This window comes from Lepus europaeus, chromosome 8 (genome assembly GCF_033115175.1).
Source record: "Lepus europaeus isolate LE1 chromosome 8, mLepTim1.pri, whole genome shotgun sequence".
Lineage (NCBI taxonomy): Eukaryota > Metazoa > Chordata > Mammalia > Lagomorpha > Leporidae > Lepus > Lepus europaeus.
The window spans coordinates 100694675-100703686 of NC_084834.1; the positions used below are offsets into that span (position 1 = coordinate 100694675).

At 47.5% G+C, this 9012-nt stretch overlaps 1 pseudogene; it reads right to left on the reverse strand.

Annotated features, from left to right (window-relative positions):
- Positions 1-3791: 3791 nt before the first annotated feature.
- Positions 3792-4980, reverse strand: LOC133765331 (protein max-like; annotated as a pseudogene).
- Between the last annotated feature and the right edge of the window lie 4032 nt (positions 4981-9012).

Sequence of the window (9012 nt, forward strand, 5' to 3'; positions counted from 1 at the left end):
TTTTCAAAACAAAAATTAAAAGCACCCACTGGGAGGCAGGGTCAGTAGCAGTTAAGAGAATGGGCTTTCAAAGTGGACAAATTGAAGTTTAATTCCCAACTCTACTACCTGCTAGTTCACCTCTCTGAGGTTCTGTTTTTTCATCTTAAATGGCAATAAAAACAGGGTGTGTTTTTATTGTTGTTGGGAGGGTTACTCAGTATTATGTTTGAAAATCATCTGGAACAGTTGATGGCACACACACACACAGCCCTAGTACCTAGATCTGTTCTACAGGCTATACACGTTGACTCACGGAGTCCTCACCACAATCCTACTGTTGCTCTTTGTGTCCCACGTGTGGAATGTGGGCCACAGGAGAATGAGTAATTGGCCTAAGGTAACACAGCCTAAGTGGAGCAGCTGGATTCAAACCCAGGCAGTCTGGCTCTAGAATTTTTGTCTTTAGCAGGCACAACAGCATGGCATTGTATCCTCATCAGGGAGGGAAACCTTGTCTCTTCTGTTAGAAAGGAAGAAGAAAGGAGATGAGAAAACTTATCTTCATAAAAGGGAAAATGTCAGCCCCACTGTGGACTTGTAAACATATAAATAATGCAGAAATGAACTTGGAAACAATGTCAGATTCATGCCCAAGAGCCCATCATGGTAGCACATGCATCTTCAGATTCCAAATTCAGGAAGAATTTTCAAATAAACATACAATACTGTGAAAAATTGGGCTTATCAAAGTCCTCTCGACACAAGCTTAGTCCAATATTTTCTTATTTGAGCTTTCTGTTCAGGAAATCAACTACCAGCTAGTCCAGTTCTAATCCTGACATGTGACAATCCTTACTATAGAGGAGTCGGCCAACATTCCACAGTTACTCATCACTCTTCAAGGACAAAAGCTGGGGCCTTGGACCAAGCCTTAGGCAATGTTCTTGATGGCTCCCACTGCTCCCCATCTTAAGTAGGCGACAGCCACAAAAGTGGAAGCCTGGCTTGGGCTCCTAATTTGACCAGCCTATCTAATTGACTAACCAGTGTTAAGCTACCACCATAAGTGATTATTTCAGCCATATCATGGCTCACTTAATTCCCCCTTCCCCTCTGGAAGATTTTTATATACCCATGTTATGCGTAAGAAAAATCAACTTTAGAGTGATTAAGCAGATTTATGCGAACTATGGATCTGGCAAGAGGCAGAACCAGAGTTAGAATTTAGACCCAGGAAGTTTGAATTCCAAGGCCTTTCTCTAAGCACTAAGTACTGTGGTTGGGTTGTCAAGAAAATGGGTTGAGTGGAAGTATTGGGATGGCAGTGCAAGCACCAGCTTCTGTGACCCTGTTATCCTTCCCATGAGATCCCCAAAACCCCTAGAGAAAACTTCTCTTCCTGCCACAGGAGCTGTTCTCAGGGTTTGAGGCACAGGGAAAAGAAATGTGGGGAAAGTATTCCTACCTCTAGTTCAACAGTTTCATGTCCAATCTACTTTGACGCCAAAAGCAAACTGCTCCAGAATCCTAATCCACTCCCCTGTCCCCCAACCCAAACCTGAGTCAGTGAGAGCAGCAGCAGGGTATGGCAATAGGGTTTGTGTAAAGAACAGTTCAAGTTCCAGTTTTCTTAGCTCATTTTTTGAGCTGGACTAACTTCAGTAGATTATTCCCCAGAATGAACTGCTGCTCTCACTACACCATGGGGCTTGCCTGAATCCCACGCCTGCCAACTCAAAACGAGGGCACCCAGGGGGACAGGTGGTGGCAGCGGCCCAGACCCACACCGGCACAGCAGGAAGGCCTCTGTGCTTGGATTTGTTACTGTCCAACTCCATATTTGGCTGGGGCTGGCAGAAGCGCATATGCAGAGAATGCCCACAAAATCATTTGGTCTGGCCCTGCCAAGACAGCCACAGGCAGGGCTCAAAATTCAGTAAGCCTGTGGCAGGCTAATTTTTAAGTTGCTAATTGTGTATGGCCCATGAATGCTATAAATATCTAAATGGCCCCCGGCAGGAAAAAGGTTCTCCACCCCTGTATTACATTCTGAATATGATACTGAGCTCTGGCACGTACAAGCCTGATAGGAAATTTCTATTTCCATACATACTCTATTCCATGACACAGCTGTCTTCCATGGCTCCTGTTTTGAATGGCAAAGAGGCTGCAGGTTCTGTCCAGGAAGATTTTCTCTTGAGTCCTTCCCTCCTCCCATCCACCCCACCCTGGAATAACCTCCTGTTATCTCTCTTTGCTCTGCCTTCATCACTGTTTTCACGGCCTCTGGGCCCACTTTCTAAACTACCCTTCACACTGCACCCAGAGTGCTCTTCCTGAAACACAAAGCCCTTCCCTGACCCACGCCATGGTTGGGGTAAAAACAAAACCACCATGGCCAAAAAGAAAAGGCCATTTACTGCATCATGCCCCCTTGTCCCCTTCCACCAATCACTCAAATGCCACCTGGGTCTTGCCCCTCTGGGCTGATCCTCCTAGCATTTTTCCAAAGCTGTTCCTTCTTCCAGTACATCTTTCTTTTTCACCCTCCCCATCCACCTGGCTCATTCCTACTTTTTTTTTTTATAATTTCTTATTTAGTCTTCTAGTAAAGGGGAATCCTTAACTTGCAGGACAACTCTTGAACAGTATGTACAACGTACTTTTTATTTCCATGGAATGGAATCAAACAGACTGAGACTACAGAGCGAACTAGAAATCGGCAAATGCCGGGAACAGAGTAGGAAAAAGACAAATGGGACCGAGACACACAAACCCCTTCACTGGGACCTGCTGACCACAGCCAGAATCAGGGCTGGATCACAGTGCAGACAGGTTCCTGGGCAGCAGGAAAGGGAGTGGGGCCAGGGCTTGGAGTGGGGGGTGTCTGCACTAGGCTGTGGGTTTAGTACCAGGCAAGTTGCTCTTGGTATTTACATAAAATATCAGTTGGCTCTATATCTCAAATACACACAGAAAGGAAGATTTGGTCATTACTTTATGAATCTATCGCTTTGCAACACTGACATCAGAAGTGGGGACAATCAGGTTCAAATTTCAGTAGCAGGAAATAAGTATCAAAACATCACTGGCCCTCAAGACAAAACCTCCACCTCGCCCAACCCTCCCTCCCTGTCCCTCCGCCAAGTAACCGCCCCCGCCCACTGGCTGGTGGCCCTGGCTTCACTGTTGCTGTGTCCCACACATACCATGAGACCGTCACGTGGGCCTCTCACAGGCCGTCACCACAGGCTTAAATAGCTTCCTGAGAGGAACAGGAGTGAAAGATGCCCAAGGACGCTGTGCTGCCAATCTGTCCCCACTTTTGTATGCCACAAACTTCAAGGATGCGGTCTTTTCGATAGGAGCGATGAACAGCTTCTCAGGAAAAATTCTTTAAAAGGAGGGGAGTAACTCTGATTATTCCAAATTGGCCATCTTCTCCACGTAAAGCAGGTCAGATACACAAAGTCTGTCAAACACGGGTGCGGGAGATCAGGAGGAGAAGCTGGGTGGGCCACCGTGTGCCCAGGGATTCAGCCAGCTGTCTTCCTCCACAGAAAAGCTGCCAGGTTGCGCTGTTTTGGTTTAAAAACTCTTGGTGGGGACAGGGAATCCCTGAAGGGAATACATCTTTTAAAAAATGGAAATAGGGAAGGAGAATGCGAGCTGTTGTCCAAGACAGTCTACATAAAAATAAAATTTAAAAAAAAAAAACCCTTAAATGGTTCTGAGGGTTCTAACGACAAACAAAAGGAGTTCGAGACAAGGGGGAGACTCGGTTTCATTGCTGGCCCGCCCCGAGCAGCTTAGCTGGCCCCCACTAGGAGCTGCTTCCTGTTGGGCTCTTCCGGTTCCGAGCTGCAGTCGGAGGCGCCATCGAAGGCGGAGTCTGCGCCGCCCGTGGTGCTGGTGTGCAGGCTGCCGTCTGAGGAGGGGCAGTTGGGCACTCGACCTCGCCTTCTCCAATGCACGGACTTGCTGCTCCAGGAGAGCGTTCTGCCGCCTGGGGTCGTCGATGCCTTGCTGGTGTGTGCGGTTTTTCCGTCGCATATACTGGATCTACTCTGTGGCATTGTCTAGGATTTGAGCCCGGCTTGCCTTCTCTCCTTGGAGTCCTGAAAGCTGTGACAGCTGCCTTTGTGGTCCCCATGTTTCCATTCCAGTGCACTATGATGAGCCCGTTTGTCAGCTGCCAGGTAGAAACCTCGGTTGCTCTTCGTGCTCGCCACCTCGATGTCATCGTTGTCGCTCGCTCGTTTCCTACGGCCCAGGGAGCGGCCACTGCAGCGGTGGCGGGAGGGGAGGGGGGTGTTGCCATCACCAACAAGCCGAATGCTCCCCACAGTCACACACCCCCAAACACAGTCAAACCACCACACTGCAGCACCGGATCAACGGTGGCCCCCTGCTACATCCCTATTCCTCTTTGAAGGATCAACAAAAGTTCTGTCGCTTTAGGATGTATCTTTCCACAGATTTTTGTATGGGTACACTCAGTGTTACCACAAATACCATAAACCCATGTGGCTTATAAATGACATACATACGTCTCATAGGTCTGAAGTCCAAAGTCAAGGTGCCAGCACTTTCAGTGCCTAGTGAACCTGGTTTGTAGATGGCACTTCTTGCTGTGCTATACATGGTAGAAGGAGCAAGGCAGAGTTTGGGGTGGGCTGTCTCATCCTGAGTGAGCAACTGAGTTCCCAAAGTCCCTGTGCCCCAATGCCATCACCTTCAGAGAGAAGATTCAAACATAGTAATTCGGGGGAAGGACACAGACCTTCAGGCCATAGCTAGCTCCTAGAGAATGAAGAAGCCCTATCGTGTCCTTCCAGATCAAAAATGCTGGCATAGCTCTTATCACAGCCCACTGTCCCACCTGTTCACTCGGCTGTTTCCTTCCCCAGCAATGAGCTCATGGAAGGGAGTGTCTTGATCACCTTTGCATCCCCAGTCCTCACAACAGCTCCTGATCAGATAAGCTTACCCAATCATGGTGGTTGAGGAAATGAAGGCATGAAAAAATTCTAGGTTGCTGTATCTAGAAGCCCTCATAGTTGACAGCCTCAAATGGTGTAATTGAGGAGATTTAAATTAAGGGACTATTTTTAAAGGTGTAGATTAGTAAATGAAACCCACAATAAACCAAGCATCCCTAGGGCTGACCACAGCAGAAACAGTGGGCGCCTCCAGGCACGAGGAGTTCCTAGAGCCAGAACCCAGAGGCTGTAGGGGAAGACCAACTAACAGAGGATGTGTCCAACCTGCAGTGACTGATGGGAACTGAACTGGGTCTCCTCTCTTGTTCCTGTCTCCTGATACTGCCACTTACAGGCCCAGCCACCCAACTGCCAGACAGCAAGGGTGCCCATACTGCAAACAGTCTGGATCAACCTCCCTGGGCACGGAGGCGGGTGGAGTGCAATGGAGGAAGAGACCTACGAGAGCAAATGGAAAACACCCAACACGGTTTCATTCCAGAAAGGAGTCAGTCACTGAATGCCAAAGGTTAAGAACTTTGAGAACAGGATAAGGCAAAAAGATTTTCTTAGCAGTTGCTAAGAGGCTTGGTTCTAGGAAGACAGTTGCACCAGCCAGTTGTAATAAAAGAGCAGTGAGCTGGCAGGTAGACTTCTTGCAGAAGAAACACATTTCTCAGGACAGAAGGAGAAGCAGGGAAGGAGACCGATCTTGACTGCATTCTTGGTAGATCTAGGAGGAGGAGGAAGACAATGGCTCATAGAGCGGTGTTGTGGCCCAGTGGGTTAAGCTGCTGCTTGTGAGGCAGGCCCCCATGTCAGGTCCAGTTTGAGTCCAGCTGCTCTGCTTTCCATCCAGCTCCCTGTTAATGTGTGTGGTGGAGCAGTAGAAGATGGCCCAAGTATTTGGGCCCATGGCACCCATATGGGAGTCCTGGATGGAGTTCTGGGCTCCAGACTTCAGCCTGGCTCATCCCTGGCTGTTGCAGCCATTTGGAGAGTGAACCAGTGAATGGAAGGTCTCCTCCCTCTGTACCTGCCTCTCTCTGTAACTCTGCATTATAAATAAAATTTAAGAAGCAGAAAGAGTTGAAGATGAGTCTAATGGGACTTTCCAAGTGAAATTCCAAGCAATCTGTGTGCTGAGATCTCACTGTGATCAATGATGGTTAAAACCTACAGTAACAGGGAAAGGGGAAAAAAACCCATCATTCATTCAGTAGATCGATTTTTTTTTTTAATAGAAGCTAACGAAGGAATTGAGTTGGCATCAAAATTGGTACACAACTGCCAAAGAGGGAGTCCAAGAAGAAAGACAGGACAAACTAGGGTTAGAGAGGTGAAGTGGCTGAGCAAAGGACACAGAGCTGAAAGAGCAGGACCCAAGAGTGTGACTCCAACTTTGGGGCATTTCCATTTGAAAGTGTTGTCCCCTTACATAGACAGGGGTAGGCATGGGCAAAGACATGCCTCCCTGCACACAGAAACTAACTGTATAATTCTTTTATTTGACATATAGAGCTAGACAGTGAGAAAGGTCCCCCCTCTGCTGACTCACCCCCCAAATGACCGCCACGGCCAGCACCATGCCGATCTGAAGCCAGGAGCCAGGCACCTCCTCCTGGTCTTCCATGTGGGTGCAGGGGCCCAAGCACCTGGGCCATCCTCCACTGCCCTCCCGGGCCACAGTAGAGAGCTGGACTGGAAGAGCAACTGGGACTAGAACCCGGCGCCCATATGGGATGCCTGCACTGCAGGCAGAGGATTAACCAAGCGAGCCATAGCGCCAGCCCCCATCTTTAAGGTTTATTTACTTAAGAGGTAGAATTACAGACAGGGAGAGACAAAGTCTTCCATCCTCTGGTTCAATCTCCAAATGGCCGCAACTGCCGGAGTTGAGCCAATCTGAAGCCAGGAGCCAGGAGCTTCTTCTGGGTCTTCCATACAGGTGCAGGAGCCCAAGCACTTGAGCCATCTTCTGCTTTCCCAGGCTGAATAGCTAGTTAGTTTGATCAGAATTCAAGTCATGGCAATCTCTAAGAGTACTAAAAATTTAATTGGAGGAACCAGTGTTTATGATGCAGTGGAATGCCCGCATCCCATATCCAAGTGTCAGTTCAAGTCCTGACTACCCCACTTCCAATCCAGTTTTCTGACAATACTCCTGGGAAGGCAGTGGGAGATGGCACAAGTACTTGGGCCCCTGCCACTTACTTGGGAGATCTGCATGGAGTTCCAAGTTCTTGACTTTGGCCTGGCCCAGACTGGGCTGTGGGGCATTGGGGGAGTGAGTCAGCAGAAAGAAAAGCTGTGTTTGTGTTTCTGTTTCTGTAGTTCTGCCTGTCACATAAATAAAATAGACATTTTTGGGCCGGTGCCATGGCTCACTTGGTTAATCCTCCATCTGCTGAGCCAGCATCCCATATGGGCGCCGGTTTCTAGTCCCGGTTAGTCCTCTTCCAGTCCAGCTCTCTGCTATGGCCCGGGAGGGCAGTAGAGGGTGGCCCGGGTGCTTGGGCCCCTGCACCCGCATGGGAGACCAGGAGAAAGCTTTGCCTGGCTCCTGGCTTCAGATCGGCGCAGTGCTGGCTGTTGTGGCCATTTGGGGAGTGAACCAATGGAGGGAAGACCTTTTTTTCTTTCTCTCTGTCTATAACTCTACCTGTTAAATAAAAAAGCCATCTCAAAAATAATAAACGTTTTTAAAGAAATTCATAGGAAAATAGAAATAAGACATTTTTATTTTGGTATAAATTTTAAAATCCATACATAGTTTTTTCCATGAGCTTTTGGAAGTCCCTTGTATTTCTACATCATCTCAAAGCTACTCTGAATACATGTATTCATTTTAAGCACTTAAAAAGTAGATAGAGGATGGGTATTGTGGCACATAGCAGGTTGATGTACTTGGAATGCCCACATTATATATACCAGTGCCAGTTTGAATTCCAGCTACTCCTCTTCTGATCAAAATTTCTACTAATGCATCTTGGGAGGCAACAGATGATGTCTTGAGTGCCCACATGGGAGACTAGGACAAATTTCCCAGCTCCGGGCTTCAGTCTGGCTCAGCCATGGCTGTTGAGGCCAGTTGGGGAGTAAACCAGTGAATGGAAGATATCTCTGTCTCTGAGCCTCTCTCATTCTACCTTCCAAGTAGATGAAAGTAAACTTCATTTAGAAAGGTTCAAATCCTTACTTTTAAGAAGACCCACAAATTGAGGTATTTTTTGAAGCTGGGTTACTTTCAGCTCCAACACTTCGAGTCGATTTCAAATCTGCCTGGATTTTACATCTGAATTCCTTCTGTCTTCCCTACCACAATAGCTGTTGTATCATATCTTTCATTTTTCACATGTTCCCTTTGAAATTAGACGACCAGTGGGAGCTTTGGGATCCCACAGCGCTTTGGCAGGATGGCATATGTCACCCGAGGACCCCCGTGAGGCTCCCAGCAGCTGCTCACCTCTGAGCCTGATCCTCTCTGTGGGCTGCCTCAGACCCACGAGTTCAGACAAGGAGACCAGGCTCTCCCAGTATAACAAAGGAGTGATTCTTTTTTGCGGTTCATGTTCCTAATGGGGATTTCTCTAGGCACTTAGATTTTGGTACTTTTTTTAATCCCACTGTCACGTCATCTGGCAGAATTGGTGTTTGGCTTTTATCTGAGTGTTCTCAATGAGCAGGTCTAAACGGCTGGTTTGACATCTTAGACTTTTCGTCAAAACACTTGATCCATGGATATCAAAGCACTCAGGAACGTTGTTATTACATTTACATCATCTGAGTCTTGAAGGTGTTATTACTCCATATTATAGACAAGTTACTTTTCCATGTACATTTTGTAACTATCTAAGTCATAAATCAGTAGCAAAACCAAGACTAGGAGCCAGTGTTCCTGACTCCAGGTGAAATGAATTCATCTCCTAAAAATATCCTGTGTTTCTTTCTCCATATGCTCAAAGCCATTCCTCCCTACAGGATAAATTACCAGTGTGTTAAAGCGAGAAACCTGAGCCAATCTCCTGTTACAGCTCTGCAAGTGGAT